Consider the following 24,880-nt stretch of genomic DNA (forward strand, 5'->3'; position numbering starts at 1 on the left):
ACTAGACTACATATTGTGATAATCAGCAATTTGCTGCATATTTTAATCCAGAATAAAAATATTGCATAGGTAACTTTCACAGAGCAAAAACTCCTCTAGCAAGAAGCAAGTAAGACAATTATACTTTTAAAGTATTTAAGATAGATTTCTCAACCATATCATCAGATAAAAGTATTAAGTCTTTTTTATTAAACCACAAGATGGTTAAGTTCAATTTTGATCTGAATTCTTAAAAGCTTTCAGAGATCTTAATTTGCTGAACACATTGCACTAGAAAAGCCTGTTTAGCTGTAATCAGTGACCTAAAGCCAGATACACTCCAACTTATTGTTTTGCAAATCACATTACATAAAGCAAGGATAAGCCTAAATCATAGTGAAAAAAAATTATTATTTAGATTGATAAAACACTTTTAGATAAGAAGCTCAAAAACTATCCCTGGATCAAACCCGTTAATGGGATTAAACATCTCTGCCAAAAGTTTCAAGCAAAGTAAAATCTAGAGGATAAATACAAGAAACACAACCCTCCGTATAACATTCTTTTAATATGCTATATATCCAGTCAATAATCCCGTGGCAAACATGATGGCAGATGTTCAGAGAAGCACAGATTAAAAGACAGTTTTACAGGCTGCCATACATCTTCCGTCTTTCCCTCCCTTGCTTTCTTGGTTAAAACCTCTCTCTGTTGGGATGACAGAAAGCACAACTTACACTGACTGATGATGGAACACAGCTGGCTGCAGTAATCCACAACTTCTGGATGTCACTGCCACAGGTACCTTGCGTTTTGTGCTCTGCTGTTGCTGGAGCTGGGCAGCAACAGCTATTTAACAATTTCAATTAAACGCAATTATAATATCACGTTGTATGACAGAGTTCTGGTGATGCCATGCTTGGCAAACACTCGACTAAATAGGGTTTCTAGATCATCTCTAAACACAGCTACATTGTAGAAAGGTCCAAATCTAATACTGGCTGTATGAAGCCAAACGTTATATTCTCTAAGCCTTCACTGCTACTCCATAGCCTTTGAAGCATTAATTTTAAATCACATCATCACTTTAGGTCATCATTACCTTCTTGCCAGGTTAGTGCTTGGATCAATCCTTTTCCAAACCAGATAAAAAATGTATAAGGTATGCTTTCATTTTTAATTAGCAATGCAGATAGATAGATAGATAAAAAGAAAAAGCAAAGGACATCCCTTCTTCATTGCATTTTACAGGTGTATCTGCTTCAAACACAGTCAGGTTCAAGCCTCTAACCATTCACTTTCCTACTGAGCATTTTAGAGGCTACAAGCCTGATGGACTCATTTGCACACTCCATTTCTGCTTTTCTCTAGGCTGTGCTAGATATTCTTTACGATGCTCATAGCCTTTTCATCCCAGAGGCACACTGTAATATGCCATAATAAAATAATAAAAAAGGTATGAGTACAATTCAGGTTGTGCTACAATTACAGTCTCGCTATTGTTTCATGAATTCTGTTAAGACACGATATGGCATTCACTTTCACAAAGACTAATAATTCATTACAACAAGTTATGTCTGGACAATTTTTATATGTGTATGTAATGACCAAAACCACAATTGCCAAGTAGATAAAAAAGCATTCTGAGGCTTCTACAAAGCATATAAATGCACAGTAAACTCTACAAACCAGTAATAGAGCTTCTCTATTCAAACAGTAACATTGGTCCCCAAAATCCAGCTGTACAAACCATCCCAAGCAAAATCACTGCTGAGGGTTGCCACAGAACAGGGTGGGGTGGGTGGTGATGTGGCTGCGATATAGCCACTAGGCCTGGGCACAGTGCAAGCCCATGCAGCCAAGCCCAGCTCCAATGGGATAACAGCAGAACCCATTCAAAGGGGATTTTCCCCGGACCCAACATGAGCTCCCTCCAACAGCTCTGCAGGAATTTATCTGAGCTTAGCCTTCTTTGGCTGTGTTCACTTTTCCAGAAAACAGTTACTTAAACAGAAATAAATAAATAAAATCTCATCTCCATATTTTTCTGATTTCAGATTAGGACCAACCTAACTCTACAGTGGGGAGCAAATACTTCTTATACAGATACAAACCCACAACTCATTCTTGTCACATAGAGGAAAAACGTGGGTAGCATTTTTAATACATTACGAAGAGGCTGTATATATGCACACAGCCCTACAGCAAACAGGCAGTCCTTTATTAAGGCTGGGACCACTGGTATACTAAACCCAGAATTTAACTGCAAATATGTAGTTGGCCTTTTGTTAATGCAGAGTAATGACCACACAGCCAAAAACAAGAAAAATGCAACCCAATTGGAAAAACACTCATACGTACACATTCAGGAAAACCCAGGATATGTGATATACAGTACAGATCAGCAAAAGATGAAATCAGCAGTTTAAAGCTGGTCAGGTAAACTTCAGAGAATCCTAGCAGAATTATCACTTATTTTACTGACGTCACTGCCTATTGAATTAAGTCAAACTTCCCCCAGTTAGTTAGAAGCTAGTACAGCAGAAAATGAACTGCAAAAACTACAAGAGCTGATATCAAGACATTAATTATATCAATATGGGAAGCTAAACGGAGGAAAGATAGCCTACCCCCGTTTCATCTGATTATTTTCTATTCTGTTACAGAACACTTAGTATAGCTCTTAAAACTCAAGGTCACACACAGATCCATGCCCCAACCCCCTATTACCAGAACAACAGCAAAGGTTTTTTAGAACCTCCTCCAGAACTCTGAACAGAGCACCAGCCCTGAGCAAGGCTGTTGGGTGAACAGATAGAAGACGCTGATTTATCTCAGCAAGGCGGAAGGAGACATGAAGCCCTCTCATCAGCTTGTAGCAAAGGGAAACTGATGACCTGCAGAGCCTCAGTGGGAAATGCCTTGCATGTCATCTGAAGTCATTAAAGCCCCTGGATAACTGCTAAGCTCCCCTGACAGGTAGCTGGAACACAGGGAGAAGTGGATGGGAGTCTTTTCCTCTCGCTAAGTATAATCTAAATCAGGCTTCTAAGTCCAAGAAGTGATTTATATATTTTTCTATTGACAAATTACATGATCATGAACAAAACTTTAGGTGACTGACACAAACATATTAATCATCACTATAAAGATACCTTTATCTGAAAAGCACTTCTCAGCCACTCTATCTGTAGAAGTAAAATAACACATTACTGAACATGTGTCAGAATGGATTTTCTTAAGACAGACTTGTAAAGAAACCAGAATCCCAAGGACACCCTTGTGTGTCAAATTTATACTGCTACCATAAATAATTGTACTGAAGCAGGATAATCTTTAATGATGCAAACATAAACCAAATGGTGAGGAGATTTGAACAAAAGATTTATTGCAAGAAACGGCAACTTTGTGATCATATCCAGGATAGACATGTCAGAGCTGCTACTGGGAAAGCTCAATTCAAGTGATAAAAGTTAAAACAGGCAGCATACTGAATTGTACTGGAAAAGAGCAAAATACAGAAAAAAATCTACAAGGTATGCTTTTGAGGCTTTCTTACTATATAATACATAAACTTGTCTCATTCAGCATAACCGTTCTCATTCTTATAGCCATAAATTTCCTAAGATAAGGGATTTTCAGTTAGCTCATTTTACATATTGCCTGTTATCCACCCCACACACTCCCCTTTCCCACAGTTACGACATCTTATGAATGATGGATCAATAACAGTAATATAGAGAAAATGCCAAGGTTAGACACTAACTTACATTAAATCCCTCCTTTTTGGTAAAGTATTTGTTATCTAAAGCTTTAAGGTATCTCTGCTCATATATCAAATACCATCTAAAACACAAACCTATTTCTCTGCTCCCTCCTTTTTGGAATAAAATCTCTCTGTACAAACCAGGGATGTGGTTGTTCCACTTACTCCTGAAAATTATTCCACTTCACCTCTTTAGAGTGTTAGAATTTTGGGGGCCTCATTTGTGGGATAACTGAATTTTGTGAAAAGAGCAAGCCTAATAGTATAGTAAATCTGACACAGATTTCTAATACCCCAAAAGCCAAGTAAGGCATGACCTTCCCAAGTTTATATAAGCAAATCCTCTGAAAGGCCCAGTTGAAACTTGCACTTACATATACGAGACTGACAGATATGAAAATGAATTCTTGCAAAGTTTTATATATATATATATATATATATATATATATATAAAAAATCAAAGTTCATGAGCTAATTCTATGGGATTTTCCATGCCTGTGGCAATGTTCTACAAAAACCTGTTACATATTTTAAAATATGGTCCAACTTCACTTTTCATGGTTCACAGAACCAGAGAACATCACAACTGCTTTGATTTTTGATGAAATGAAACAACTGCTGCAATACCTCTATCCCCTCACAGTATAGTTATCCTCTAGATTTCCTGTCCCATGGAATGACACTCAAGTGAATGGCACTCAAGTTTACATTGCTGTGCTCAATTTCCTTTTGAGATGTCCCTTCAGAGGTATTCCTGAAGCAACCTGCTGATTCTCTGGAAGCAACATAGCATGCAGCAATGCGTGTAACTAGTGAGATTGCTGAGCCTCTTTTCCCCCTACATCCATCACTTATAATAGGAATACAGTTTAGCAAATTATATATTTTTTTAAAGGGCATGATTTTTCAAACAAGGCTCTAAAGAATAGACACCTAGGATCATACAATAATTAATAATTTCAACTGCCATGCTAAAATATTGAACAGATGTCCACTAATCAGGTAGCTGACCCCTGAGAAATCAGGGAAATATATTCAAAACTCCTTCAGCGGTCAATTTAAACCTACGTGCTGCAAGAAACAGCTCACTAGTGATGTTTGGCAACTGTATTTATGCCATTATAACAAGAAGTTCCCTTTGTGCATTCAATACACAGGCACACAGAGTTTCCAGCTTTAACACTGATAAAAGCTTATGCTTTTTGCATGCTCAAAACTTTCAAGTACTGAAAAAAATGTCTGGGCAGCCCTATCGGGGTAAGTTCACTTAAACACTAAAGAATTCATCTCCGGTCCATGAAGTCGTTGACTTACAGATCAGGAAGAGAGGTTTTGTGTGCTGCTTTATACTTACACTCCTCCCTGACAAACAACAAGGAAAAAAATTATTACACAAACAGGACAGCACAAAGCCAGCACCTATCTGAATCCATGCAGCCATTCCTAAAACGTCTTCTAGCTGAGTCAAGGTGGTAGGTCTGGGAGCCTGCAAACCAGCTGATTTTTTTCTTGTCCCCTCCAAACTCCATAGCTGCTGGGGTCTTGCCAGCTCTCTGCTTCTCACTGCAGTTTCTGAGGCTCTAGGTGAGCTGTGACTTCATGCAGCACTTAGCAGGTGTCACAATGGCTCTGCAAATGCCCCTCCCATCAGCAGGCATGCTTGTCCTAGAGGGGATGAAGGCGCCTCCCTTCTGCCACTTGGTGGCCCTGATCTACACGCTCTTGACAAGAATAGGAATGCAACCACACAGCAAAACAATGGAAATAAAATTGAAACAGTCATTTGAAGACAACTCAGTCTCATCACAGTGGTCATTCTGCCACAAGGCAGGGCACCTGCCCACAGTTATGACACCTACCTTGGTATTTTGCCTATTAAAGTCAGGTCATGCTAATTTAAACAATGACAACGCTCCAGAACTTTTTAGATCAAAATTTTTCTACAATATACAGTGGGAATGAAACAGATCCACTGCACAAAAAAACCTACAAGTAACATAAGATGTGCCATGCCCTAGATTTGCCAAGTCCTGAGTAAAAAAACATAGTTGTGTTTTCAACCCTGCAAGCATGAGGAGTGCCCACAGTGCTAAGAATAAACAAGACAGAGCGCTCTACTAGATCTTTATCCCAATGCATTGGTGAAGACACCAAAATAGATTTGGGTGCAGCCTGAAGCCATAAATAACACCAACTTACAATACCAGCAAGTTAAAGGCCAAACCTTTCTTGTAGGATGTCTTATCAGGACAGGAAGAACAAAAGGAATCCATACCTGCCATGATCCTAAAAAATGCCGTTTTCTCAAATAACAACACAGGAGACTGAGTTTTGAACAATATGACAAAAGCGAGAAGCACAAATCTAAGAGAAACTACCTATTGAAGGTGTTTACTAAGATGGGAGAAGCTTCTACAACGTTCAACAGATGAGCATTTGAAGTGATTTGGGCAACTTGTATCTGGACCTCGAGATCACATCGTATTTTGGCAAAAAACACTTAAGCAAAGGAGACTGTTCCGTACACATCTGCCAACAACAGATCCCAAAAACAAAGCTAGGAATGGACAGCATTCCTGGATTTAAGGATTTAAGACTGCCTGCTGTACCTGTCAAAGGCCATTAAATTTCACTTAGTTAAAATTTCCACATCTGAAAAGCTAAGGCAAAAACTTCCAGTTTCAATTTAAACATTCAAAGGATGGCTACAGTGCCGGTCCCAGATGGTAGTTTGTTAAACAGATTAATCATCCTCCCAGTTGAAAACATATGCCTTGTCTCTGAAGTGAGTTATCTAGCACCTGCGTTGGGGATTGACTCCTGTTACATGCCTCCCTCCAAATGAGCACCTGCATTAATACCCACTGTTTTCCAATACAGCAAGGGCACTTCTCATTTTTGTTTCTGATAAGCATAAAGTCCCTAATTGCCAATCTTTTCCATAATGTTATGGATCTTTTCTACAGTTACCCAGTTTCTAAACAGCTTGGTCTGCAGGCAGTCATCATGGTTCAGGCTGTACCTTAGAATCAAATTGCATTGAGACATTGGCAAAGTAGAGATCTCCTATTCCATCACTTATATTTCACCTCATTCTCCCTACTACTGTTACATCATTCACCACCTCCTCCAAACAGTCAAGACTGACAACACGCATATGATCCAGACTCACAGGTGTCACAGAACACAGAAAGCTCCTTGGAGGACAGCTATTTCAGATGTAGGTGACTGAGCAGGTACCAAAACTTTCCTGGTGGAGATAAATGCTGATACAACCAGAAGCATCAGAACAGCTCACAGTCACCTGAAAGGGTCTGAAAAAAAAAAGTTACTGATAGCTTCTGGAGGACACTAAACAAAGGAAAATACTCAAATAAATGTAGTTTACAAAGCAGCTGGCTCAGCTGAGACTTGTGAGGCAGGAGCATGTAAATTTTGAATGTCAGCATAGTCAGCAGTACCGCCTGCTGTAGATCACCTGTTGCATTTAACACCTCTTACATAAGGCTGACAGAGACCCAAACTAGATTTTGAGAGAGCAACAAGTGCATTAAATTTAATTCCAGCTCCGTTGTTTCCTACATCATCAAACTTGTCATAACATACCTGTTAGAAGTGAAGTGGCCACAGTACTTGCATGCCACTTACGAAACCTATCTGCTATGCCATTATGAAACAAAAATACCAACACTTTTCTCTTAGAAAGAAAGCAGTTTGGAATATAAACTTCACATTTGTTGGCAGAACACGAAGATCTAGCAACTAAACAGCATGAAACATGCCATCAGGGAAACTTCAGATAACAATTCCTGCTCAGATGCAGCTGCCAAGATTCCTTTCACCTTGATGATACTGGACCCTAATAAGCTTCTTTTAAGGAAATCAGAAGATGCATGCACTTTCTACAAAAACGGAAACAAACACACCATGACTGCGAACTTCAGGCTGCTGCTTACTTTTAAGAACAGAGGGGGATGATGATGTGAGGGGGATGAGGGCTCATGAAGCCTTCCACATTGTAGCAGCGCTCTATTGTTTCACCTCGCCTCCCTCTATTCCTGATCTTTTTCAGAACAGCATTGTCAGAGAAAAAAGCGACTGGGTTTAGAAGATGTTTCTCTTCTCAGACTGTACAAATGACAGAAGAGGTGTTCCATGGTTGTTATCCAAGTCTTACTGCATAGCAAGAAGAATTGATGGGCCAAAACAATTGCCTGTTTAAGTAACTTTGCTGCACATAGAGCTATTTCGCTTTCAATTAACAATTGATACATTTTCACTCCTCATTTACCCCCAAGCAATTCCAAATACACAAGCATAATTTTTTTATTACCTAAACATGTAACTTCTCAAAAAATTCCAAAGGAGATGCCAAACTAGTATGGAAGCCTTTTTTTTTTTTTTTTTGTTAGCAACCCTGGGATTTCACGTTTTGTAATGTATGGAGTTCTTGTTACATTGCATATGCAGCCTTGAGAGAGAGGGAATATTTCACTTGTGTCCTCTTAACTGCAGCTAATAGCTGTTTTTTTGATAAAGCAGCCCAGGGTTTCTAAAAGCATTGCACACTGTGCAAGCCCTGGGATTCTTTGTATGGACACTTGAGTTCACAAAAATCCATGGCTCCAAAATTTGGTATTAAAGTACCCTTGAAATTACAATTATAAACCTTCTCTTTATAAAAAGAGAAAGCAAATCCCAGCCTTAATTTCCATAAGGATAGAGAATGTCTAGCACCGAAAAAAGACAATTTTAACTGTGGCAGGTAAGACAAGAAATTTGGGGGCGTCAAGTGCTAAATTTAAACCATGTTACCTAGTGAGGTTACAATAAGAGTAATTACTCTGATAAGAAAACAAATTTTGTTTCATTTCTTGCTGTTATTCCTACTACTACAAGGGGAGAGATCTATGCTAATCAGCAGGGATGCAGCACTAAATGATTTCTCTGCTAGGTATTGCCAGAAACCAGACAAAATATCAGTACATACAAAAGTATAGTGTAGATCTCAAGTTTGCATAGTTATTTGGAAGACAATTATTTTGTGGCTTCTTCAAATGTCTTTATATATGTCTTTATATACACAGAAAGAAGAAAATGTGTTTTTTGTTGTTTTTTGTTTGTTTGTTTGTTTTGTTTTGTTTTGTTTTCCCCCCTCTGTCCTTACCAGAACAGTTTCAGACATGGGTTAGGCTTGGTGAGCAGCAGTGATGTTGTACAGCAGTTATCTTCCGTAACCCTGTCTTGTAGAAGCCTGTATCTTTGCTCCCTGGGACCTATTTATCCCATGCAGTATTTCAAGCAATCTGCCACTCCTTTGCTGTAGGCCAGTCCAGTGAAGTTGGCCACATCATTACCAAGTCTTCCTGCTTGCTGGTTTTCTCAGAGCTCTCTGCCAGGTTGAACACTGTGTACAGTCCTTCCAGCGAGGAGTCCAGCCAACGTACAGCTAGCATCCCTTACTCCACATGGCTGAAAGCACCGGTCAAAGGAAATCCTGCCACACTTAGCAACTTAGGGAGATACTCTATGGGAATTGCCTCTAATTTCAAGTTCCCTTTGCCAAAGTGATGCCTACCTCCTCAGCCATTTAACACGTTTTGAGCCACTGCTGCCACCACAGAGCACTTAACCCTATTAGCCACCCTGAAACAAGAACCTAGCCAGCAGTCTAACTGACCGAGTGATTTGGAGCTTTATACGTACCTACAAAATAATCAGGTAACTGAAGAAACTGTAGCACAGATGACAAAAAAATTCAACAACAAAACCTAAAAAACAGAAATAATCTTCTTCCAGAATTAAGGAATAATGACCTACTTCACCTGCATTACCGAAAATACTCATTAAGATAGTCAGCTGACTAGAGTTTCCTAGGCTAAGCCTCTGGATTTAGGTAGAAAGTAAGGTCTTCAACTCAAAACCACTTATCCCTGTGAAAGGTTCTGTGCAACAAAATATTTTGGCTAGTGCCAACTATTTTGAAGAAATCCAAAATCTCTTTATGGTTTAAACATAAAACACTTTGCTCAACGCCAACTTTCTTTTTCCTCCTCCCAGGACAGCTATCAGATTATATGGGTCTAACACAAAGTAATTATGACAGTCTAGGCAAGGGTTCTGTTGTTTTGTCATTGTCCCTACCGAGATCTCACAGTAAATTATTTTAACTACACCGGTTTACAGCTTTCTCCTGTTGTAATTCTGTTATGGATGAACTCTTCTTTCACAGAAGCAGAAAGAAATGGGCACTTCTTGTCAAGACAGTCTGGATACGGCACCCACTCACTCTCCGCTGCAACAGGTCAGTATGTTTTCCCATAGGCACTTCTGCACAGCAGGACAAGCATCCATTATCTGCCACAAGGGGACACAGGGTGACCGACCGCCCATGCCACCGCCTGCGAGTACAGCTTTTCGAAGTCTCTGAGAACAAAGTTGCTAAAAGCCAACACATTCCTTCCTCATAACTTTCCAGGAAGACTCGCAATAAGGCTGGTGAACAATGGGGGTTTTACCTTGGAAAAAAACCTTGAACTGACAGGAAAAATGGCTTGGGACTGTCAAATTCAGAGTGTGGGCACACAGCCACGTCCCAGCACACACAGCTGCAGCTAGGAAAAATGCCAACCATACTAAGACACCGCAGAAGACAAATGAGGACTATTTCTAGGCAACAAATGCACTCACACACAGCTTCTTACCCAATTCATATCTAGTATCTGAAACAACACTTGCAGAAAGCATTGGGTGCAAATGCAAAACAAAACAGTGATTTTCATAATCTTTAGGTAACATTTGGCTAAGTTAGGACTTGGCACAAGTAGGTAGCCAACATCCTTTTCGTTTATAAAATTAGGGCAGAACTAGTACACCCAATCACACTGAGTAATGGTACGGCAATGCCAAGTGAGTTCTTGGTAGGCAACTGCATGCCTTATGCCGCTTGATTGCTTGATCAGATAACACAGCTTGGCCTAACTGCCCGAGAAGAAAACATCACAACATGAGCAAAAAGTCTAAGTCTGGAGCATCAATTTAACTAAAGGTGGAATTATGAAAACCAATTGGTATGAACTTGTCATGTTCCTTTCTCCTTGTATGGGATTTGCTTTCTGAAAATCAGAGGGAAATTCTAAAGATTTTAGTAAACTTGAATTGAATGGAAATTATATATAGCATCATCCATCTGTTGCTGTCTTGCTTAAAACCTGGCAGTGTCACTCTGTCTTTCAAGTGCAGAGCAAAAGAAAAAAAAACACAACAAGGGTCATTCTGAATTTGGCGAATACAATCTAGATTTTTACTTGACTTCTAAAGGGAACATAATTTTGCACATAAAACATGAACATGTTCATAATTTCTACGTTCTGTGGAGGTTGACATCCGTATTGTAAGCAACCTACTGGCTGTTAATCTGGCATTATTCACCATTTATTTCCCATAAACCAATTAAGTTTCCAGAGCTGACAACTTCCCACCATGGGCATAACGGTTCTACACAAAAGGTATTCGGATCTATAATTTTTGCCTGATCTCTCCTACATGATCAATAGTTGCATTATTTCTGAATGCCTCGTGCTCATCTGATCAATACATTTCTGGAGATAAGAATGAGCAAGGTTCTAATAAACAAGATTGGCAGTCCCCTGATTTGGGGGACATATATTTTTTACATTACTTGATTAAATCACACCAGCGTGTTCAATTACTAACCGGATATCTTGAATAACTGTAGAGTGAACACTGAACTGTGTCTGGCATTCAGCTAAATTGTCTTTTTCAGGCTAAGTGATGTAAGCCACTATTATCCAACTTGTGCTGAACAAATACGTGAGGACAAAACCAACTCCTGCTTCTCTGTGCAGACACCTGGATCTGCATACAGAAAACACCCTAGCCTGGACTGTCACAAGATTTTATAGGATCACAGTTACAACAGGATACAAATACCTTGCAACATTTACTTAGCTGTCCTTGTAACATCCAGATATGGGTAAACAGACTGACAGGAACATGTTTTCTACATTCAGAATTAAGATCCATAAAAATAATGCTTCCCAGGAGTGAAGAAGTACTCAACTCCTATCATGACATCAGGCAATTACTGAAGTCACAAGAAGAGCAGAATATGGAACCTGAAACAGATTGTTACCCTGCACAGACCTGATATGCTAAGTAGTAACCACCATATGCTGTTGTTTTATCGAATTAAAGCTGGAATTTGAATGCATGCTACAAGAATACTATGTATCTTCATGGATGGTAAGGAAATCAAAAGACTCGATGTTCCTAAATGCTTTATTGCATCTATATGCATTGCTGATCTTACATATTCCTAAGAAAACTGCATATAGTGAACATGTATGAAGATACAAACATGTCTATGTCTTGAAAAATACATATATTGGCTATTTATACTTTTATAAAGATGAAAAGGTTGCATTCATGATTACTCTGTCAATATGTTCTTGTAAAACCAAACTCCAGCTTTGTGATTATCAAATAAAAACCAAGTGGATAACCGTGAGCTTCAGACACTAAAATAAATGTATTTATTGTCAAGCTTCTACTGCTTAAAGAATGCAATCTCACAAAGCCTACTTGTGCAGTCAACAGGTTTTAGCTAGTAACTTTACATTGTCACAGCGAGAACAGTTACCAAAGCCTAATCCTTTAAGTAGAAGACAGTACAGCACTTAACATCACCAAAAACAGTTTAAAGACAAGAATTTTCTGTATTCACAGAGCAGTAAATAACATGCAGTCTCACAGCTTTGTCTCCTAGGAGAAAAATCCAAATTGTACAGAATCACAGAATCACAGAATTTCTAGGTTGGAAGAGACCTCAAGGTCATCGAGTCCAACCTCTGACCTAACGCTAACAGTCCCCACTAAACCATTTCCCTAAGCTCTACATCTAAACGTCTTTTAAAGACCTCCACGGATGGTGACTCCACCACTTCCCTGGGCAGCCTGTTCCAGTGCCTCACAACCCTTTCAGTGAAGAAGTTCTTCCTAACATCTAACCTAAAACTCCCCTGGCTCAACTTAAGCCCATTCTCCCTCGTCCTGTCACCAGGCACGTGGGAGAACAGGCCAACCCCCACCTCGCTACAGCCTCCCTTGAGGTACCTATAAAGAGCGATAAGGTCGCCCCTGAGCCTCCTCTTCTCCAGGCTGAACAAGCCCAGCTCCCTCAGCCACTCCTCGGAGGACTTGTTCTCCAGACTCCTCACCAGCTTCGTTGCCCTTCTCTGCACCCGCTCAAGCACCTCGATGTCCTTCTTGTAGCGAGGGGCCCAAAACTGAACACAGTACTCGAGGTGCGGCCTCACCAGAGCCGAGTACAGGGGGATGATCACCTCCCTAGCCCTTCTGGTCACACCAATCCTGATACAAGCCAGGATGCCGTTGGCCTTCTTGGCCACCTGAGCACACTGCTGGCTCATATTCAGCCGACTATCCACCAATACTCCCAGGTCCTTCTCTGCCTGGCAGCTCTCCAACCATTCCTCTCCCAGCCTGTAGCTCTGCTTGGGGTTATTGCGGCCCAGGTGCAGGACCCAGCACTTGGCCTTGTTGAACTTCATGCAGTTGACCTCAGCCCATCGGTCCAGCCTATCCAGATCCTCCTGCAGAGCTTTCCTACCCTCAAGCAGATTGACACACGCGCATAGCTTGGTGTCATCTGCAAACTTACTGAGGGTGCACTCGATGCCCTCGTCCAGATCATCGATGAAGATATTAAAGAGGACCGGCCCCAGCACCGAGCCCTGGGGGACGCCACTAGTGACTGGCCTCCAACTGGACTTGGCTCCATTCACCACGACTCTTTGGGCCCGGCTATCCAGCCAGTTTCTAACCCAACGAAGCGTGCGCCAGTCCAAGCCAAGAGCAGCCAGTTTCTTGAGGAGAATGCTGTGGGAGACGGTGTCAAAAGCCTTGCTGAAGTCAAGGTAGACCACATCCACAGCCTTTCCCTCATCCACCCAGCGCGTCACTCTGTCATAGAAGGAGATCAGGTTCGTCAGGCATGACCTGCCTTTCATAAAGCCATGCTGACTGGGCCTGATCGCCTGCTTCCCCTGCAAGTGCTGCATGATGACTCTCAGGAGGATCTGCTCCATGAGCTTTCCTGGCACTGAGGTCAAACTGACAGGCCTGTAGTTTCCTGGGTCTGCCCTCCGGCCCTTCTTGTAGATGGGCGTCACGTTTGCTAGCCGCCAGTCGATTGGGACCTCCCCCGATAGCCAGGACTGTTGATAAATGATGGACAGCGGCTTGGCCAGCTCCTCTGCCAGTTCCCTCAGTACCCTTGGGTGGATCCCATCTGGCCCCATCGACTTGTGCACATCTAAGTGCCGTAGTAGGTCACCAACCAGTTCTTCATGGATAATGAGGGCCACATCCTGCTCCCCATCCCCTTCCACCAGCTCAGGGTACTGGGTATCCAGAGAACATCCGGTATTGCCGCTAAAGACTGAGGCAAAGAAGGCATTGAGCACCTCCGCCTTTTCCTCATCTCTTGTAACTAAGTTTCCCCCCGCATCCAGTAAAGGATGGAGATTCTCCTTAGTCCTCCTTTTTGTGTTGATGTATTTATAGAAACGTTTTTTGTTATCTTTAACGGCAGTAGCCAGATTGAGCTCCAGATGAGCTTTGGCCTTTCTAATTTTGTCCCTGCACAGCCTCGCTACTTCTTTAAAGTCCTCCTTAGTGGCCTGCCCACTTTTCCAAAGCTTATAAACCCTCTTTTTCCTCCTAAGATCAAGCCACCATTCTCTGTTGAGCCAGGCCGGTCTTCTTCCCCGCCAGCTCGTCTTTGGGCACGTGGGGACAGACCGTTCCTGCGCCATTAAGACATGTACAATGCGACATGAATGTTTTTGGACATTCTTGTTTATATAGATAGCATATCAATTGGCTATTCAATACAAAACTCTTCTTGTATCTTAATACTCTAACTCCAAATAAAAGCAGCTTTTCAAAGATTAGATTTCTTCAAGATCCAGCTTTGAAACTCCGAGGTGAAGTTCAGTATTTGGATATTTATCAGGAAGCCTTTCCACCAGCAGTCTTCCATACAGAACTCTGTTAAAACCAGAGCCAATATGACACTACCAGATCTCCAGCAGCGAAGACTGTCACCTGTCAAATTAGGCTGGAAGCTTCTCTTACAACTGGTACCCTGTACGGATGTGACTTTTCTCCACTACAGACTTTCCCGTCAGATCTCACTGTCAGTGTTGCACAGCCAGTGCTTTGAAGACAGTGCACAGAGATGCTCTGTCCCAGCAAGCTGTCAGTTTGCTACTATCAAGGGCCCCTAGCAAAAAGAGGGGCCAGGATTGTAACACCTGCTCAGCTGTGGTAATAAGCTGAAATATGTTTTTTAACCTACACTTTAACAGCAGTTAAATAAAATGACTCTCAAGACTTTAAAGCAGTTTAATATATTATGAAACAAAAATAGATTTCCTTATTAGCTGAGTCTTCTTTAAGGTACTTCTGAACTTCAAAACAAGTCATCGTGCAATTCAGAAAATATTAAAAATACTGGATGTTACAATCCACCAAAAAAAAAAAAAAAAAAAAAAAAAAAAAGAGAAAAGCAGAAAAACCCCACAGATGCTCAGGAATTAAACTGGAATTGCTCACTGCATGTCAGGCACAACCTGCCAAGCTATTAGCTTGCACTTAAAGGCTTGCATTTGTTCAAATGCTGACCTGCACATCACAGAGTCTTAGCACGAGAAATGGCTTTCAGGCTCAGCTGCCTTCCAAGTGCCATCCATCATCAGAAGAAACAGATTATTCTCTTTACAGTCTGATACGTTGCCAAATTCTTCTGGCTCTGTTCCATCAGTCCCACCCACACGACACGGGGAAAGAGCAAACCACCCTAACTCTGTATCTTGCTCTTCCTGTGGTGCAAAACGAAAGCAATTGCTGTTTGATGCCATTTAGAAGGAAACTGAGGTGGAAAGCCAGCTCTGTCATCGCCCAGCCTCCCGTTCGCCGCGCCAGTCAGGGGTTCATGAGGAGCCGATAAAGGCAGGCTGTCAACTTGAAACACGAGGAGGGCAGAGCTGGGAACACACCGATAACACGGGACCAGAAACACACTGACACACAGCAGGGTGCCCTTTGGAAGCCCTTCTAAAAATACCTGCACATTTGTCACCAGTACAAAACCCCGCCAGGGTACTGCTGTGCCCCAGAACTGCCTCCTGCAAGATGGGCTGGCGGGGCCGCTCCTTAACAAGGAGGCGTTCCTCCCGCAGCTTGTCTGTACTCTGCCTCGTAAATAAGATTCCCTTTTCAAATCAAAACATCCGCTCTTTCATTCACAGTGAAATAAACAAATTGCAGAGTAGGGTTATTTGCAGCTAGTAAATAAAAAAGCCTACAAATGCAGCTTTTGTCTACCTATGATTGCACTGAATAAAGCCCAACAGGTCAACGCTTCAGCACCTGGTGCTGGAAGCAGTGCCCGTACTGCTGGAAGGAGGCTGCTACAAAACTCCACAGTGACATGGCCAGGTTCCCCAACCAGGCAGTAAAAAGTAGGTGCACCCCTAGGATCCTAGTCCCCTTCTCACCAAGGAAAAGGGAGAATAACATCGATGGCTGGAGGATTACCAGATCCTTGTACAAACCCAGTCCAGAAGATGGAAGATGTCAGGAAAAGCCTTTTTTGTCCTTCCCACCCTGACACGTAAGAGGCTAAGGAGGAAGGCTGGGGTCACCACTCCCCTACAAGTTGGCCTTCTGGGTTGAAAACAGCTCAGTAAGTTTCCGAGCAGCAACAGGGCCAGCTGGGCTCTGCTCTTTCACATGCAGTTTACATTCCAGCTTCATTCTTGCGGCCACCAGAACGCAGAGGGTTTCGTAATACGTTACGGATGGCTTGATCACTTTGGGCCCCTTTGCTGACTGTTTTGCCACAGTCTGGCTGGCTGACTAGCACACACCGGTAATTTGCTTAGTGAAAAGATGGCAAGAGGAATTTGAAAAGATGAGCCGTGAATTTTAAAATGGCCTAGCACTGGAAACACACCAATCCGAACCTACTTTCCTCCTTTTAAAGTATATGCCAAAACCACATTGCAAATTCACATAAGATTTTCAGACAGAGTCAGATTACTCTTTACTAGAGCTGCAAAATGCAAACCTACTGTCCCTACAGAAAAACAGTTTAAGTCCCACACATCCAAGGGATTCTTCAGAGCTCAGGACAGCAATGTGGTTTGAAACCTAAGGCACCCACCCACTGGAGATAGGACACGCTGCACTTCACATGCCAAAACCCAAAAGCAACAGCTGCAGCATCAGTTTGGGGGGAAGAAAGGGTATATGGCTGCTTCACCTGGAAGTCTGGCAGCGAACCCAAAGCCAGCTGTGCATACCCTAACCCAGGCAGGGAGCAGTCCCCCTGGCCCCATAGCTTGCTGTCTTCGCATGGTACCAAACTGCGAGATAAAAGCCCTGTGCTTCTCTCACTGACATCCGAAGCGGGGAGCGTGTTCACCGATGGATTTCGGCACAAAACCCAGCTCTCAACCCTCCCCCACCCAAGCTCAGCAGACTCCGTTTCTGTTAATTTAATTGCTTTCAAATAATTAAATTCCACTCTAAGTGGGGCTAATCTGTGCCGCTTCAAACTAATTACTACTTTGGTTCCAAACGTTCTTTTTTTTCCTTGAAAAAGATTAAAACTGAGAATTTATTCTTTAACCATTTGAGTCTCGGTTGTCTGGCAGACCTGCCAAATGAACCCATCACCATAAAATACAGCAACAGCAGCAAATCCAAGGCTAAGGCAGCCCATCTTTTCCTGTACTTGATCTGGATTTTGTGTGTTATGCTAATTGAGGCTGTTAGGTAACATCATTGTACACTGGTTAGTAGAGTTATTTGTGGTTTTCCTTTGCAAAATAACAGGGTTTTTTTTCCTTGTTGAACATAATAAGCACCCAGTACTACTGTGTAAATTAACACTGAAGGCAAAAGGGAGGTGGGGAAGCAAATAAAATCTTGCATTAATCCTACAGGTGGGGTTAACAATGCCAAGACAGAGCTTGAAATGAACACCATTTGTAGGGCATTAGCCTAGCACTATGGAACCATAAGATCACACCAGCGTTGTTCAATAAATAAATAAATAACTGACAAGGCAGTTTTTCATTCGATATTTGGCATGCCAGTGAGGGTAAACAGGGAATATAGATATAAACAACGGTTTTCTATTCATCCCCTCTCTTCTTTCCCAATAAAGAAGAAACTGGAAGAGTATTCACTCAAACTGGATGAATCTAACACTTTTCACAATGCTAGTACTGAAATTTTGGGTTTTATACTTAGGCAGAAGGCAGAAGAAAAAAATTGACAAATAAGCGAAGCTCATACAGACTCTTTTATGAGAAGGCCGACTGACTGTCTCATGTGAGAACAGCAAGCAGAAAGGGCCCATTTATATGTCTCTGTCACTGACAATTACAGCTGAAATGTATCTTTAGGAGCCTCATCTGAAGCTCAGGAGACTTTCAATACACTGCTCATTCTGCAGAACTCATATTTCTGAGTAGTTTGGGGGTGTTGTGTTTTTTTTGTTTGTTTGTTTGTTTTGTTTTTTTTGTTTCCCAATTTAAGCAACAGATCAACTTACTCCGATGATCAAGAATCCCTGATTGCATGCTGGAGATGCACTGAATGCTGCCTTGAAACACCACCACCCTATGAATATGAATTAACTTGATAAAGATGTATGAAATAAAATATTAAAAAGAGCTTGCACAGTCCCAGCAACTCAACTTAGGTTTACGCAAGCTTTCCATTAATCTAAGAGACCAAAGCTCCCAATCTGAGGCATCTCATCAGAGCATCTAGCCATTTTTGCCTTCACAGAAATATTTTAATCTAGAGACGTCAGCATCAGCTATGATACTTTACATGTCAAAGCATCATTTGTCAGCCACTCAAACTCTGACAGCGTAACCCATGCAGCTTAATGCTGCTCATGACACAGCGCACGAACACGTGCCTTTCCACCCCACACTTCTTCACCTTGTATCAGAAATGCAGCTGCGTTCTTACAACAGGAAACATGCACATGAAAATCCATTTTATCTTGAATGATAAGAGGTGTTTGTGAGCCAGTCAACTCATCAAACAAAAGCGCCCTGGTATTTGTTTCATGGCTACCTCTTGCTATGTGTTCATCAAGAGCAAGTCCTTGCTTGCCTACCTACGTACCTTCAGCATGCAAAGGGCTTCCCAAGTAGAAGTTCAGAAGTGTAATTTCATTTTTATGCATTACACTTTCTTAAGAAGCTGCCCTAGCAAAAACAGCTAGACTTCTGTTCTCTCTCAAAGCACTAATGACAATGTCACTCTGACTAAACAGACCTAACATTATCTACCTAATGCCCTGTCAACTGCATCTGCACATTCTGTGATCTAACCTGGTAAAGAGAAGCAATGAAATAGAAGTAAAGCAACAGATAAAATAAGCAGCATGCAAAAGAGAGATAAAGAAAATCCAAGAAGAAAAGGGACACAGAGGAAATGTAAATTAGTACCAAAAGCTGACACAAGTCTGTGGAGGCATTTTGGTTAGAAAGATCTTACACGCAGTGGTCTAGGACAAAGATTAGCTTCTTTTATTCCATAATTAGTGCCGTTTCATCTGCCCTGAAGTGGCAAGGGAAAGCGTTCAGATGGCAAAAGAGATGGGTTATATAAGCTGCAACAATCTTCACTACAATATCGCTACACCTGTCAATCACACCGTGATATAAAAGGAATCATATTCCTACTCAGTGGCTACAGCTGATACCACAAATCAGCACCCTGTGAACTCAATACGCACTCTATTGATCACGAACAAGTCAGCCTTACACATCTGATCCTGAGCACGTAATTGAGTCAGCAAAACAAAGGCTTCCCCACCCACCAGCAATCATACGACTTCTTGGGCACAGCACACTGCTGATGAACACAGAAGACTTTTTCTGCCTACAGAGACCCTAAGATAAAGTTGTTGTAGATGAACATTCGCACTGCCAGGACTGCTGAAACAACTGCATCACCAGGCACTAAAATTTAAAATTTATGTTTCCTACTTCAGTGGCTACCATCACCACAAAATCAAAGGAAGCACACTGCACTGGAGACAGAATCTGGAGAAGAAAAAGCTCTAAGAACTACCAAGTGTTTCTAGGCTTTCTCCTGTGTAACCAGCATAATCAAATGTCATCTTGTTCCTCATCCAGGAACAGGCAAGCAGATACATAATACAAATTAGCTCTATCAACATAAGGTACCCAATGCAACTGATTACCTGTTAGTGCTATCAGCACATTTCTATGATCAGGTGTAGATATTCAGTATACTCTAGAATACTCAGAAAAAGAGTTATTACTGAACTTGGTTTCTCCCCCACCTACCTTGCATCTCACCTGAAAGGTATCTGTCAGAAAACACAGAAGCCACAATCACGAGCTATGAGGAGTTGATCCAGTAAGATCACTTCAATTCCTTAAATTCATGCTTGCATATATTTTAATGACTCTTGAATATCGGATTTATCTAACCTACTACTTGGTCAAACACAAACCAGGAGGTGATTTGTAACACAGTTAATCCTTTGTTTTTAAACCTGCAAATGAAAACTGTACTGGTGCCAAGAACAAATTAATTAATTTCCTAGGGTGGAATGCATGTAAAAATATGGGAGAGGTATGCACTCGCTTGGACACAATCCACTACAACTCTTCAAAGAAGTGAACAGGCTCTTATGAGCTGTTACTACAAATCACTGAAATGTCTTCTTTAGCCAGTCAGGAAGGAATGAAATAAAAGTGAAGCAACAGATAAAATAAACAGTATGTGAAAGTGAGATAAAGAATATCCACGAAGAAAAATGTCTAGTTTAGGGGCTGTGCATATGTCTGCCATCTGAACAACATGTTGAGTCATCTTAGCAAGCTCATCAATAATCTATTTCCCCAAATACTGCAGATTGAAAAATGGGTTTTAATAAACAAAAGCAGTTCCTCTGAAGATGGGGAGAAATAAAGCTGGCAATTAACTTTCCAGATTGTTTTCAGTGTTCTGAAGAGGTTCATATTGAAAATATATATAGATAGCAGCATCTATAGATGTGTGAAACACAATGTTCTCCAAGGAAAAAAAAATGGTTTGTTTACCATGGTACATGTATCCTGCTCTCACAAACATCACCAAGGTTAAGTTTAGGATATTGGAAAATTGCTGTTTCCATAGATTGATCCAAACAAAAGGGAAAGAACTAAAAATTTACTGACATTCATATGAGCTTAGTCATTTGGACCTCAAGTTTTAGGCCACACCTCATTTCACTGAGAACTCTGTAGACACAGAAGAGCCCAGCAGTGCTTGGCCTACCAGCTTACACACCCAGGAGAAGGTCCCAAGTCACCCTCTGGACTTGTCACAGGAACCCATGCTCTCTGCCACTTGAGCTTGACAATGGCAAGAAGCTCTTCATCTTTTTCCGCCACTGTGAAAAAACAACACAATACTTCTGGGATGCAGCCAGTGGAAAGCATGCAAAGACGTAACACTGGCAATTAATTACTTACTAATCATGTCTTAGTTTCAGGAAGAACACAACCAGAAATACTTCAATTATTGTTTTGTTTTTATTCACCGTAGACATTCATGGTTACAATTACAAAAGCTTAATGCATTCGTTTCCAGAAAACTGTCTCTAACTCACAATGACTTTAAAACAAGCTCCATTTTGTATCCCTAATTTAAACAAATCATTCTCCAATCTCCATACTATTCAGAGGCGACTTTCCAATGAGAAAGGTTCTGCAATGGGAGAAGCAGCAGAGCAAAAATTAGGTATTCTGGTGCTTAAATACCCATCAAAGCTTAATACAAAGTTATCACATTCTTCCCACTTGGGAGAAGTTAGATCCAGAGGCCATTTGGAAGTATAGCGTTTTTTCCACTGATTTTTATGGACAATGATCAGTGGATGAAGTTTCATGAAAACAGCATGACTTTTCAAGCTGCCTTCCAGCACAGAACTGCCTGCATTTTCGGAACACGCAAAGAGATTGTGTATTTTGTTTATTCATGTACTCGGTCAATGAGAAAACATTCCAAAACATTTCAAAATCTATATGCCAGGTTCTATTTAAGCATCAGTATCATTTTATTTCCAGGCTTGCTTAAACTTGAAGAATTCTAAAACTTGAATATGTTGAATGTAAAAAGTTAAAAATTTACATCCCAGCTGGCAATGATCTCACATTAAATTATGAAGGAACAAAGCACTAGCTGATCTCTCTTTTCAAAGGACACAGGATTCCAAGGACCAAACAGCTGACAGTGCAACGCAGTTATTTGTTTGCAATAGCTCAACTTTTGACATTTGTCAGAATCTTTGACCATCAGACGCAGCAGCATCCTACAAGACCAACTTTCTACTTCCTCAGCTGACAGCAAGGTAACACATAAGCACTGCAGGCTGTTTGCAAACAGACACAGAAGGGTAAAAATACTGAGCGACAATGGCCTCAGTCACTTCATTTTTTTCTTTGAAGGAAGAAATGTTCCTGTCAGCATGGGTTAGGACTGGCTATGCTAGCAAACATATCTCTGGTTTGTTTTATAGAGCCATAGCTCGAGATCACTGCCACACACTGCACTTTGTGTCTCCACAACACTGGCTGGCATCAACATCAATGTAAACATTTGTGAAGCAGATACAATATACCAGCTTAACCACTAATCCCTGTGATTGCTAACACAGAGCCATATGCTGATATTTCAGTTCTCTGTGTATTTAATTTTTACAACCTAGGCGCAGTTTTTACACATGCAGCATTTCCCAATATTCACTCTGGCAGAAGCAATGGGGTTAATCAAACACCAGATAACTCTGCAGGGATTGAACACCAGGAAGGCTACAAGACAGCCAAGTAGCCTCTTCCTAAAAGAGCAGGACAACAGAGCACTTAGCAGCGGAGGCCTGGGCTGCTATTTCCCTCAGCAAGCTGGGCGGGCCTCACTGTCTGCACAGCCCATTGAGCAAAAAGCATGGTCAGTGGTTCTGATGGTAGCTTCAAAGCTCTGTCCCACCTGTCCAAATTCAGGCTCTGTCCTTTGTGAAAGCAGAATGATGTGATGCTAGTGTCTCTTACCAGTAAAACCGCTATATTGGACTTTTGGAGGGCTGACTTTGAGCTGCTCAGGACACCGGTTGGTAGAGTCCCTTGGGAGGCGGTTCTGAAGGGCAGAGGGGTCCAGGAAGGCTGGGCGCTCTTCAAGAGGGAAATCTTAATGGCGCAGGAACGGTCCGTCCCCACGTGCCCAAAGACGAGCTGGCGGGGAAGAAGACCAGCCTGGCTCAACAGAGAATTGTGGCTTGATCTTAGGAGGAAAAAGAGGGTTTATAAGCTTTGGAAAAGTGGAAAGGCCACTAGGGAAGACTATAAGGATGTTGCGAGGCTGTGCAGGGACAAAATTAGAAAGGCCAAAGCTCATCTGGAGCTCACTCTGGCTACTGCCATTAAAGATAAAAAACGTTTTTATAAATACATCAACACAAAAAGAAGGACTAAGGAGAATCTCCATCCTTTACTGGATGTGGAGGAAAACAGTTACAAGAGATGAGGATAAGACGGAGGTGCTCAATGCCTTCTTTGCCTCAGTCTTTAGCGGCAATACCGGATGTTCTCTGGATACTCAGTACCCTGAGCTGGTGGAAGGGGATGGGGAGCAGGATGTGGCCCTCACTATCCATGAAGAACTAGTTGGTGACCTGCTACAGCACTTGGATGTGCACAAGTCGATGGGGCCGGATGGGATCCACCCCAGGGTACTGAGAGAACTGGCAGAGGAGCTGGCCAAGCCACTGTCCATCATTTATCAGTAGTCCTGGCTATCGGGGGAGGTCCCAGTTGACTGGCGGCTAGCAAATGTGACGTCCATTTACAAGAAGGGCCGGAGGGCAGACCCGGGAAACTACAGGCCTGTCAGTTTGACCTCAGTGCCAGGGAAGCTCATGGAGCAGATCCTCCTGAGAGTCATCACGCAGCACTTGCAGGGGAAGCAGGCGATCAGGCCCAGTCAGCATGGGTTTATGAAAGGCAGATCCTGCTTGACAAACCTGACCTCCTTCTATGACAAAGTGACGTGCTGGGTGGATGAGGGAAAGGCTGTGCATGTGGTCTACCTTGACTTCAGCAAGGCTTTTGACACCGTCTCCCACAGCATTCTCCTCAAGAAACTGGCTGCTCTTGGCTTGGACTGGCGCACGCTTCGTTGGGTTAGAAACTGGCTGGATAGCCGGGCCCAAAGAGTCATGGTGAATGGAGTCAAGTCCAGTTGGAGGCCAGTCACTAGTGGCGTCCCCCAGGGCTCGGTGCTGGGGCAGGTCCTCTTTAATATCTTCATCAATGATCTGGATGAGGGCATTGAGTGCACCCTCAGTAAGTTTGCAGATGACACCAAGCTATGCGCGTGTGTCGATCTGCTTGAGGGTAGGAAAGCTCTGCAGGAGGATCTGGATAGGCTGCACCGATGGGCTGAGGTCAACTGCATGAAGTTCAACAAGGCCAAGTGCCGGGTCCTGCACCTGGGCCGCAATAACCCCAAGCAGAGCTACAGGCTGGGAGAGGAATGGTTGGAGAGCTGCCAGGCAGAGAAGGACCTGGGAGTGATGGTGGATAGTCGGCTGAATATGAGCCAGCAGTGTGCTCAGGTGGCCAAGAAGGCCAACAGCATCCTGGCTTGCATAAGAAACAGTGTGACCAGCAGGGCTAGGGAGGTGATCGTCCCCCTGTACTCAGCTCTGGTGAGGCCACACCTGGAGTACTGTGTTCAGTTTTGGGCCCCTCACTACAAGAAGGACATCGAGGTGCTCGAGCGGGTCCAGAGAAGGGCGACGAAGCTAGTGAGGGGCCTGGAGAACAAGGCCTACGAGGAGCGGCTGAGGGAGCTGGGCTTGTTCAGCCTGGAGAAAAGGAGGCTCAGGGGTGACCTTATTGCTCTTTACAGGTACCTTAAAGGAGGCTGTAGCAAGGTGGGGGTTGGTCTATTCTCCCACGTGCCTGGTGACAGGAGGAGGGGGAA

At 42.4% G+C, this 24,880-nt stretch overlaps 1 protein-coding gene across 6 annotated transcripts in view; it reads right to left on the reverse strand.

The window, feature by feature from the left end:
• Nucleotides 1-24,880, reverse strand: part of GULP1 (GULP PTB domain containing engulfment adaptor 1) — a 154,148-nt gene that overhangs the window by 110,656 nt on the left and 18,612 nt on the right. Inside the window, exon 1 of one of the 6 annotated variants that reach the window (XM_084523612.1) lies at nt 21,188-21,217. The exons of 4 other annotated variants lie outside the window; for them this stretch is intronic. The gene's annotated coding sequence lies outside the window, so the exon portion shown is untranslated. Of the gene's footprint in view, nt 1-6,917; nt 7,030-21,187; nt 21,218-24,880 lie in introns of those variants that run through there. One more of the 6 variants, XM_084523611.1, reaches the window with a different exon arrangement.

The sequence above is a fragment of the Aythya ferina genome (assembly GCF_964211825.1).
Source record: "Aythya ferina genome assembly, chromosome: 6".
NCBI lineage: Eukaryota > Metazoa > Chordata > Aves > Anseriformes > Anatidae > Aythya > Aythya ferina.